Source organism: Rhea pennata, chromosome 10, assembly GCF_028389875.1.
Source record: "Rhea pennata isolate bPtePen1 chromosome 10, bPtePen1.pri, whole genome shotgun sequence".
Taxonomy (NCBI): Eukaryota; Metazoa; Chordata; class Aves; order Rheiformes; family Rheidae; genus Rhea; species Rhea pennata.
Window position 1 is genome coordinate 6,411,581 of NC_084672.1, and position 12,018 is coordinate 6,423,598.

The following is a 12,018-nucleotide window of genomic DNA, read 5'->3' on the forward strand; positions in this document are numbered from 1 at the left end:
AATCTGTGTTCAAGTAGCCTTTGAAAATGCATGTTAAACTAACTCCCGAGTCAGCAAGGCATTTTGAAGGTTTTCATAGAATCACAGAATCAGTAAGGTTGGAAGAGACCTCTGGAGATCATCTAGTCCAACCTCCCCACTCAGCAGGGTCACCTAAAGCATATTAGACAGGGTTGCATCCAGGCAGGCCTTGAATATCTCCAGAGAAGGAGACTCCACAACCTCTCTGGGCAACCTGGTCCAGTGCTCCGTCACTCTCACAGTGAAGAAATTCCCCCTCACGTTCAGGCGGAACTTCCTGTGCTTCAATTTCTGCCCATTGCCTCTTGTCCTGTCACATGGGACAACTGAAAAGAGTTTGTCCCCATCCCCTTGACACCCTCCCTTCAGGTACTTGTACACGTTGATAAGATCCTCCCTCAGTCTTCTCTTCCCCAGGCTGAAGAGGCCCAGCTCTCGCAGCCGTTCCTCATAGGGCAGGTGCTCCAGCCCTCTGATCATCCTCGTAGCCCTACGCTGGACTCTTTCCAGTAGCTCCATGTCTCTCTTGTACTGGGGAGCCCAGAACTGGACACAGTACTCGAGATGAGGCCTCCCCAGGGCTGAGTAGAAGGGCAGGATCACCTCCCTCGACCTGCTGGCAACACTCTTCCTAATGCACCCCAGGAGACCATTGGCTTTCCTGGCCACAAGGGCACATTGCTGGCTCATGGTCAACATGTCATCCACCAGCACTGCCAGGTCCTTCTCTGCAGAGCTGCTCTCCAGAAGGTCAGCCCCCAGCCTGTACTGGTGCCTAGGGTTATTTTTCCCTAGGTGCAGGACCCTGCACTTGCCCTTGTTGAACCTCATGAGGTTCCTCTCCACCCTACTCTCCAGCCTGTCCAGGTCTCCCTGAATGGCAGCACAGCCCTCAGGTGTGTCAGCCAGTCCTCCCAGCTTGGTATCATCAGCAAACTTGCTGAGGAGGCACTCTGTCCCCTTATCCAGGTCATTGATGAAGAACAGGATGAGACCCAGTACTGAGCCCTGGGGGACTCCACTAGCCACAGGCCTCCAACTAGACTCCACACCAACTCTCTGAGCTCTGCCTTTCAGCCAGTTCTCAATGCACCTCCCTGTCCACTCATCTAACCCACACTTCCTGAGCTTCTGTAGGAGGATGTTATGGGAGACGGTGTCAAAAGCCTTGCTCAAGTCAAGGTACGCAACGTCCACTGCTCTCCCCTCATCTACCCAGCCAGTTATTCCATCATAGAAGGCTATCAGATTGGTTAAGCAGGATTTTCCCTTGGTCTTATCTGAAGAGCCTGTTATATAATTCTATGACACCAAGTAAAGTCTACTGCTATTTGCGGTGTTGTGGCATTCCCTCTACTGGATCCTTGCTAAATCAATCCAAAGTGCCATTTCCCATCTCGTTTCCCCAATCATGGCTCATTAAGCATCATGCAGAATGTAATCTATTAGCAGCAATCTCCTTGGCTGGTGAGAAAATCAGTTATGAGTCGCTACCTTTTATAAAACAAAAATAAATAAATAAATAAAAACAACATTATAAGGCCTGCCACTATTAAAGAGATTGAATGCGGGAGGTGTATATTTATACCATTGAGCCAACTTAAATGTTCATAAAGACGATGAAACTTCAGTATCCTGAGTCATTGATTTTGAGCTTCAGGTCAGAGACAGATGACTTCGTGCTGAGATTTATTACTAAGAGGCGAAGCTTTGGAGTTTGTGTCAAGGTGGGCTCATCCATCACCGAAAGAATTCTGCCATAATATTCTGCTGTCAGATCCCATCTACCCTTGATCAATCTATCAGTCGGCCTAGTTAGAAAATTGTACATAAGCCCAATATAATGTGATTAGACATCCAAAACCACAGTCAATGGTTTATCATGCAGGTAAATTGTAGTATGCTAAATATGACTTCTTTCCTAGTGTGTGCACATTGTGTAAGATGTGGTAGGGGAAAGTCCTCAGTTAGCTGCCCGCCTGAAGAATTTCTCAGTACCCTGTGCCTAGGGAATCTGCATTAGTGCTGTGTCACTGTTAAACATTCAACTGCATTCAAAATCATCTGCTGCTTGTGTTTGTGTGGAGAGGCACTAGAATTTGTACCTGTAGAGTCTGACTGTTAGTTTTTTGGTATGTTTTGCAGGTGAAAATAATAGTGGTTTTTGCAGATGTAGATATGGGCTATTTCAAGCAAACATAGCAGTGTTACCAGCATTTACTGCTATCTGTTTGTGGACTTCATAGATTTAAATACCAGGACATCGATATAGGAAGGTGGCCTGACTGATTTCTCAGGACCCTGTCCAATCCTGTTTTCTAAGAGTGCATCTCTTTATAATTGGTATTGTCAGAGACAATCCGATCTATTCAATACATCAACAGATGAGCTCAGATCTGAGATCTCATGAGTTGCCACAACTCTGAGATGAGGGTGCAGGTGAATGTTGGCCACCAGCACTACATAAAACAGTGTAAGGGTTTTGGTAACAGGAACATTTCCCATGAGAGGTCAGTGATCTAAGATCACTTGAAGGTAGCTTACGCTCCACATGCCTCATCCTAACTACCAGCATGACACTTAAGGAAGTCATCAGTGCCCTTCACAATGAGGAGTTATAATGCATGGACTCGCTGTTTCTCAGCATCTGTTGTGGTGGAAATAGCCAAAATTAAATAGGTGGATTCCTTAACTTTAGGTGACTTACAGTCAAAGAAATCACTGCTTCACTGGTGAATTTAGACTCCCTTGCTATGTCAGAATTGCTTCTCAAAGTAAGACAGTCGTTTAAATATCGAGCATACTTGTGGGTCATGTTGTATGAAGTAACGCACACAGTGAAAGCATAAAAAGGTAATTTCCATCTGATTTTTGCCATGTCACCCCCCCTTCTTCCCAAGGAAGACTTTAGACCACACAGTCCAGACCAGTTCTTCATCTCCATTTTGCCAATTTGAGTCTTTGATCTTTTCAGTGCATAGGTGAGATTTGGGACTGCTGGGTTACAGTGCTGAGCTCCCACAGCTTAGCAACTGATGCTAAGCTTCAGTATGACCAAGACATTAAGAGAGATGAATTTTCCAAAATGAGGCAGACCAGTGAACTGTGGTGGCAGTGTAATTCCATTACTTTCAAAGGTGTTGAGTCTGTTATAGCCAGTGAAGTGGAACAATGCTGTACCTTAAAGAAAAAAGAAGTTGGATTTTTATTATTGTTATTGCTATTACTATTATTATTATTCCTTCAGTGTAAGAACACCAAATAAATGGCAAAGTATGTAGAGTTAAATAGCTAACACAGCTGTAAAGTGAAAGAATGTTAGTTGTTCTGTGGTGTAAAGTAATCTTGCTCATGGTTGAAAAAGTGTCTGCCAATGATTCCCAGATAAATTGCTCTGAAATGGAGTTAGGAAACACTTCACTCTCTGGTGCTTTGCCCATGCAGGGTATCCTCCATGCCAAGTGTAATCTTAATCTTTCCATTAACTACGGATTCAAATCCAAAGAAATAGCCAAAGAGGAGAAGGCTGAGGTTAAGGTGATACTTGAAAAGCTATTGCAAGGGACTTGAAGCTCACCCCAACCCCTTTTGCTTTAAATGTCTCAGACTTGCTTGTTTGGATAAGGAAAACTATGCAGATTGTCTAGACATGCAGAGACTGTTGGCCACATTCATCAACTTTATCTGAATTTCTCTCTGAAAGGTGGCATAGGCTCATGACATTGACAGCAGTGTGATGAGACATTTCTCACCCCTCCCTTCCATGCATTTCCCATCCTGAATTCAGGATATGCTGAAGGTCTCATCAAAAAGATTCAGGGGGAATTATTTAGAGATGGGCTAGGAGAAACCCTGTTTCTGCTGAAGGAGGAGAAAGTGGAGTTGAACAGGATTTATAGTAGAAAAAAAGACTAGAATGGCAACACAGTTTCTGCTCATCTTCACAAATTATTTCATCTCAAGTTAATCCTGCCCTGTGGCCTCTGGGTCAACTTGGACTACAAGCCAAGCCACCTTCCATCTGCATGCAGATGGACACCTAAACACATTGAGGCTTACTGGCCACTAATTAGGCCTGCTTCACAGAGAAGACTTTACTGCATGTGTTATATAGGTAAGAATAAGGAGGACTAGAAGACCAGACTTGATGAGAAAACATGCCCCAACATCCTACTGCAATTGCTAGACTATGGTCCTTTCCCACTGAGAGATCTGTGCTTGGGGTTTCTTGGGATGCTGGTTTTACTACCTTGCTATCTCCATCCTATTATTCACAGCACGTGGCATAATCCAAGCAATAGAAACACCCTGAACAGCACACATTCAGGAAAAAAGAGTCAATATCCATTATATTCTGAAGCCTGTAGAACACCAAGCCATTTAAAAATCCAGCAGGAAAAGTGCACTGAAGCTTAGCATCTACGTTTCAAAATATAGGAGGGAATGCACAGTGAACCAGGGACATTTTCCCTGGAGCCTAGCTCTGAAATGCCAGACTTTAATGATTTGGAAAGAAACACATTTCAGCACTACTGTGGCACAAAGTACAGCAGAGTCGTAGTTGGGAGCGTTAGCAGGTCTTTCTCCTAAGTACCTAAGGGGAAGTTTCTAACCATTCAGACCCACTCGTATGCCTCCCAAGGGCAAAGTGTTAACAGTGTGGTAGCCTTGTTGGGGTCGGGTGATATGATGTATTACATCACCAAAATTGTACCAAAGCAGCTACTGGGGGATTAGCAGAAGGTATTTGACAGCTGCTGTTAGGCTGAACTTTACTTTTACCACTGTGGGTTGAAAATGAATACCAAGTCAAGCATTATTGTTATATGAAACCATTACCTCAGTCTTGGGTTACTAACCTGACAGGCCCTCCTTTGTCAGAGATTATATTATTTGGAATTCTTTCAGTGGCTCCATCATGTCAGGATGTTGTGGTAGCTGTTTAAACTGTCTTGCTAATCGTTTATTCCCTTAGGGGCTTTTATTTATTTATTTATTTCCCTGTACATCTTTAGCCAAAATAAGTACAGTCCATGGTAAATATTGCCTGGGCATGCAATCAATTTCTTTCTTTCTTTCTTTTTCTTTCTTTCTTTCTTTCTTTTTTTTTTTTTTTTTCCATTCCAGTAGATGGTTAGATAACTCTGGGAAGTTTAAAATCGTGTAAGAGCCAGCCAGCTCCATGATCAAATAAACGTTATAGAATTGTTTGAACTCTGAGGATGTTTGGAATGGCTGGACAGATCATTCCTTAAAATTTTGGGGTTTTTTGCAGGTAGACTCTATGCCTTTGCAGATACGCCTTTTCTTTCCAAACTGCTACCTCACCCTCACTAGCATCAGGAAGAAACATGAATTTAACATTCCAGTATAAGGACTAGGTAGCTCCAAGATGTGCCTTGCTTGACAGAATTCATATATATCTTTCTTCTACTTACCCCTCACTTCTGGATATTTGTTTCGAGGTTTCTCAAGAGAACAATTGCCTGGAAAATACGATGGATGAACAAATAAGCTTCTTTGCTGCCGTTATTAAGAGTTTCTATTTTCCACAGATACTTGTCAAACATGAGGAGAGCATTTCTGCTCCTTAGAGTTTGATTCCCAGTGAGGGAATGTCAGCAACCAAATGACACTGTGGTGCATATATGGTTTGGACCTGTACCATCTTGCCTTACCATGTGAACTTTCCTTTCCACTTCATAATGATGTAACAGAAATAACTCTGACTAGCGCCAGTGCAAGTGCCATCAGCCTCAGGCACATCAGTCATCATCTATTATCTGTGCTTATGGAAAGTCAGCACTGCATTTCTCAGGATGGGTTTCCAAGACTGTCTTTCTTACACCATTCCTTGGGCCCTACTGGGAAGCCCTTCAATTTCTCATAAAAAGTGCGAAATAGTATACCTTCTTACAACTTCAAAAAGATGATGGAGAATTAAGGTTCTATTGCTGTTCGTGTTTCACAAAAAATGAAAGTGATGCATGGGAAAGTCATGACCGGAATTTCCAAACTATATATCCAACAGATGTCAACAGAAACTGCAGGATTTTATCAGTTCTGGAAGTCTGGCTTTAGGATACAGTAGTACAGGATTAACTACGGCTAACTAACTTTAGATGCAAATTTAGTAGCGGAAGGTGAAAGGGCCTGTTGCTTTCTAATTAATATCAGTCATTGCATCCAAACCTACCTATTAAAATAATTTAAGAGACTTGCCCAGGATCACAAAGGCAGTAAGAGTACATCATGGCAAGAACTGGCTCCTAGTTCTTGGCTCCAACCTTTTCCCCTTCCTCCGCCCCAGCCCTCTCTTTTGTACATCTACTGATTTTGTCTGTGCAAGTGAATATCTGGCATCAGTAGTTGTGTATATCTGAAGATCACTAAGCCAGTTGGGTTTTGCATTAAAAGAAAAGAAAACAAAACAGAACAGTTAACCTTTCCCCACCCTGACACCCCTGATAGATATCCTTTACCATGCTGTGGCATGCTGAATTCATTTATTTTTATTAACCAAACTCAGGATCTGTAGGACAGCTGAAGGGGAGGAGGCAGTTATCAATAGATAATCATGCTGCTGTGGATTAGAGGCACTTAGCTATGTATTGTACCTTTGCTCTCCCAAGGGTATGATTATATGCCTTGGCTACACTTTAGATGATGTTAAAAACATACCAAAGCAACTGATATCCCTTCCAACCCCAAAACACATGCTAAAAAGGGAGATTAATCTCCCTTGGCAGCCGATCACGTACCTGGTGGTGAGCCACTTTTATTAGAAGAGGAAGGGCAGGGCTATATAATATATATTTGCTGCTAGGTATACAAGCACAGGAGGCACATGACTCACTGAATTTGTGCTGTCCGTTGTTGCTTTGCACATGGGTAATTTTGCATAGTTTTTGAAAAATGCTTACAGGCAAGAAGGAGGGAAGCACATGAAGGAAGTGTGAGATGGGATAGCTAAAACCCAAAGTATTCTGGCAAGCTACCAGATTCTACTACAGCCATGAAAATCCATCTTACAGCCATGTTCACATGAGTGTGGCAAAGGCCTTTGTCAGTGCAATAGATGTACAAGAGAGATGCAGAACAATCTGATGTTTTCCCCACAGGCAGGGTAGTCAGGAGCTCCTTGATCTCATCTCAGTTTCAACTCCCTCTGCGGCCTTTAGAAGGTCACTTCACCATTTTTTCTCCATCTGGAAAATGGGAATAAAAATAAATCACATGCTTATCTAACTATCTCCTGGGGTTGGTGTGAAGTTGTTCATAAAACACTTTAAACATCAAGCACGCTGCATAGGGCTTGCCTTTATTATGAACTTCGTAAGTGTGTCCCAGATGAACCACTGTTGATGGGAGGTTATTACTCCCACAAATTTTTCTGCTTGTGGAATCTAGCAATGTAAGGGGACAAGAAGGCAAATGATGAAAGCATATGGGAAAAACAATACATATGAATATGTTAAAAATAATTCCAGATGAGTCAGTTTACAGGTCTCCCTGACCCAATGGAATCAGCTTCCTACCATGCTAGCACTGTCTGCAGTGAGAACAAACCTCTTCCCCTTCTTTCCCACATGTGCATTGCTTTCCCCAGCATCTACACTGGTATCTTTCCAGTGAAGACAATTCCCAGGACCATCTTAACAGCCGCTGTAACTTCCCTCTTCCCCTACAAGACAGGATGCCCTAGCATCAACCATCTTTTCTGTCTTCCAGTGCGGGTTGCCCTCTGTGCCAGCTAACTGGTCTTCTAGGAACTTCTAATGCTCAAAAGCATAGTTTGAAGGCAACAAAGCCAAAATACCATAGTCTAAACAGAGCTGTTCTGGTTGTGCTGTTTCTGTGCTCTTCTTCTGCTCCGTGATAACCAGCTGCTTCTCAAGTTCGATGTCTATGGATCGTATATTACCCTGTGCTGACTCCGTGAAAAGTACACTGGCTGAAGCCGAGTAGTTAACATGTTCATTTCTTCTATGAGAAGTACTTTTAAACAAAAAGAGTTGAACACTACCTTTTTTTTACCCTGCTCCTGCTGACTACTTTGTATCTTCAAACCCTGAAATTTAACTTTTTTCCCTTTTAATTCAAGTGCAGAACTAAGGTCCAAGAATATTACTCCCTGAAGGAAATGACGAAGAAAAGGCTTTTTTTGTTGTTGTTGGCTTCCCATCACCCCCCTTTTCACTTTCACTGGAAAGAACCAAACCTTTTAATACCCAGAATCCTTCAGACCCATCACTAATTGTCCCTATTTTTTAGGAGTGCTTGGCAGGTCTGGTGACATTATAGAAAAAGTCCTCCCTAAAGAGCACTGCCAATTTCAGCTTTAATTCCATCAGTAAACAACTTTGACTGTGTTGGGAAAATTCCATTAATCATTCATGTTCTGTGAAGAATGATACACAAAGGAGCTGTCAAAATCAAGCAGCTACTCTCCATTTGTTTGGTAATTAAGAAACTCCAGGCCATTCTAATGGTGCAGGGATGCAAATTCCAAGCCCAGCTAGAACCACTTCAAATGAAATGATACAGAATCACCTGCACTTAATTTCTAGAGGCCAGATTTTAAAGCCCTCTCTCCATTTCTGTACTCTCAGCTCTATGTGGGTGTATTTAAGGTCACCTGCACATCTAAATTCCCTATCAGGTATTTTGATATATAAATGATGTCAGCTGCCTTTACAATTATTTGTGGGTATATACAATAATATGCCATGGCCTGAGCAAAGAATACAATGTGTGATAAAAGCATGGGATGAAAAAATACAGTAAGTGGGCAAAACTTCAGACTTTGTGGGCTTTATTCCTGAAATTGGACCTCAGTCAGACACTGTAGTTTTCCTGTTGGCATTGGTAAGGTCCAGCACTTCTTTCTCCCTCTAGTTTGTCTGCTGTTTTTCCTGTTGTATGCCATTTGCTCCTTGGCAGTCTTAATGATTTCAGGTGTATTTCTTCTGGAGTTACAAACCATGGAAAGGGAGATAGAAGAATCTACTTCTCAGACTTTAAATGCGGTTGGCTTTTGAGATACATTCAGTGATGACTGCTTTTACCATGTTTCCAAAGTTGTGGTGTGAACCCTTTCATTCAGTTTTTAACAGAGGAGTAACCTCAACATTAAAGATATTTTGGAAATACGACACTGATGTGGATTAGTATCTGAACCTAATCTCCACCTGATTTGAACTGAAAAGCTTTATAAAACAAGTCAGATTCTGCTAGTATGCCCACTGAAGATAGCTGCAGTGCTACACATGGGTAGCTTGCTTCTGAGGGTCCAATCCATAGTCGTGTGGAAGCCTTGTCCAATGATCAGTGCAAAGGGACATGTGGAAAAGATTTTAATACACTGTCTCTAATTGAACTGATATCCCTGTAGCCACTCTTAGTTTATATTGGCGTTAACTCTCCCTGATAAAGCTATGACTAGCATGGACTAAGAAGAGCAAGGTAGAGAGTTAACAATGTGTAATAACTGGCTATAATTTCACATACAGATTTACTCACCACAGTGCTTTCCACTTAGACTAAAATGGTAAATATGGACTGCAGAATCTAGCAAGTAACAGTCAGAAAGAAATGGACTGAATGATGATCAGTCAATTGACTCATTTAATCACAGACCTTCTTTTCTACATAAATATTTATTTAAACCTTCATATAACATGAAATGACTGGCTTTGGCACCTTTGAAATAGCAAATATTATTTGTTATTCTATATATTATATTAATAATTTATGTATAAAAATTTATATGTAATAATTATTTTATTGCAACAATAACTGCTATAGAGGTAAAAACATTCTGTGCTATCTAAATGTCTAACTGCTGTCTAGACAGCTACCTGGAAACCGTAAATCAGGCAATTAAATGCTAGGAAACTCATGCACCTTTAACTGATGGTACAAGCTGAACTGACAGCCTTCTGAAGAAATCAGTGCCTTCGGGGTTAGTACTTCATGCTGTCGTCGAGGTTGCCTGAAGCTGAAGGCAATGTATTATTTATGAGATTATTATTAGATCAGTAATGATGATCAGTAATTCACTGGTGGTGCTTGATTTTGGGCAGATGTTCTAGAATCAAAGATATTCAGAGAGATATGTTCAATGGCCCAATTTTTACACTGCGCTCAGTTTTTCTTGCAGAGTTTCCAAGCAGTTTTGCTAGGTTGAGGCACAATTGCAATGGGAGTTGCCTAGGAAGTCCCCCTAGATCCTCACTCTCCTGCTGCTGCTCTCGTCTCCCTGCTCCTGGGGTGCACTGTCTAAACATCACCTAGAGTAGTCCCTACACTGGAGGGAATGAGTCCTCTCAGGTGCAACCAAACACTTCCAAAAGCCTGTAGTTCTTTTTTTCTTTTTTTTTTTTTTCTTTTTTAGCAGAAAGATGTAATAATTCCACTCATTTATTAAGAACACAGTATCAGAAACATGACCCCTTTCTGACATTTAAATGTGACCTTTTCTTAAAACCACAATGTACTCCTTTGCTTACATGATTCTGGCTTTGACATTCTTAACCCATTTATATTAGATAAGTGCGGTTGAAGAGAATCCAGTGATTTAACAAACAACATTTTAAGAGGTATTGTTATTTTTTTCTCTAATATTTGGGGCTCATATCTGTTCTCTGAAGTCCTCATCAGAACTTCTTTAGCTCTGTCAACAAGGTGTTTAAAACTTCTGTCATTTTGGAACACTACATGGTCATTCAGACTGATCAGCTGACTGGACATTTCTTCTTTCTTGTCTTGCTATTGATTTCCTCGAAAACTATTCAGAAATCATGAACTTGATTTCAGGGGTGGGGAAAAGAGGATAGTTGGCTGATTGCTTCTTAGTCTAAGTTCAAAAATCATTCAATCAATCAACAGGCCTGCTTTTAATGGGCCTTATTCATTAAGGATTGATTGGGTTGGTGTTTTCCAATGATACGTCATGTCTGCAGACAGGATAGAAATGTGTGCTTCCTACTCACCGTCAGGGAACTGTGGCAAGTTATGGCATGTAAGTTGAACTCCAGTGATTTTCTGCAAGTACATTCTTCTGCCTGGGGCATATGCAAAGTAATACACTTCATTTTGTCCTCGTTCATGGCAGGCTAAGTTATATCATATAAGGCAGCATTTGCTTTCAGATAAAGCTGACTCATGGTAACTTGTTAAGCTGCTGTGATTTGTTCACCAGCCCTCTTTATTTCTCTCTCTTTTAATGAAAGATGAAATTTTTTCATACTCCCCATTCCTTGAAGCTGGTACCTTAGATAAAAAAACCATTTATCATGAGACTAGTGACATAATCACAAGAGTGGGCAAAACTGCTATTCTCTACACTTGCATGTAGCTCATGGAAGCCATTTAATAAATTCCCTAATATCAGACAGCTTTAATCTACACAACTGGTAACTGAGATAGCTACTTGGCATGCATTCATGCTGCATCTTGTCTCTGTCTCCCCTATATGTATCACATAATATATTAATTAGAAAAGTGAGCAAGCCTGACTTGAAATACAGTAGGGACATTCTTCTTGAAAGGAAAGATGTCCTGCTTCATATTCCCTTTCTTTTGACTGCAGAAGAAAGATCAGAAACTCTAGCATGTACCACAAAGTCCTGATGATACTAGATGTTAATTGAAGAAAGAACAATCATCCTTTTAATATCTGACTTGCAATTACTGAGAAGGTGAGGTTTTGTTATATTCCAACAAGTCTGAAGCTGTTTTTAGTGGATGAGTTAACTAGCTGTCTGGCCCTGAGAATCAGCTGAGATCGGGCATGGGTTCACAGCCTCAGAACTAAACCCTGGAAAATCTCAGACCAAAAAGAAGGTCTCAGCTTTGCAACATGCTAAAAATAAAACAATCCGAAGGCAAGGAAACAAAATCTCCTCTTCTTCCTGCTAAACAGGGCTTCAGTACTTTTCCTACTCAAGATGCATCTTATTCTTCTGAATTACAGAAAATGTTGGCCTTCATAAA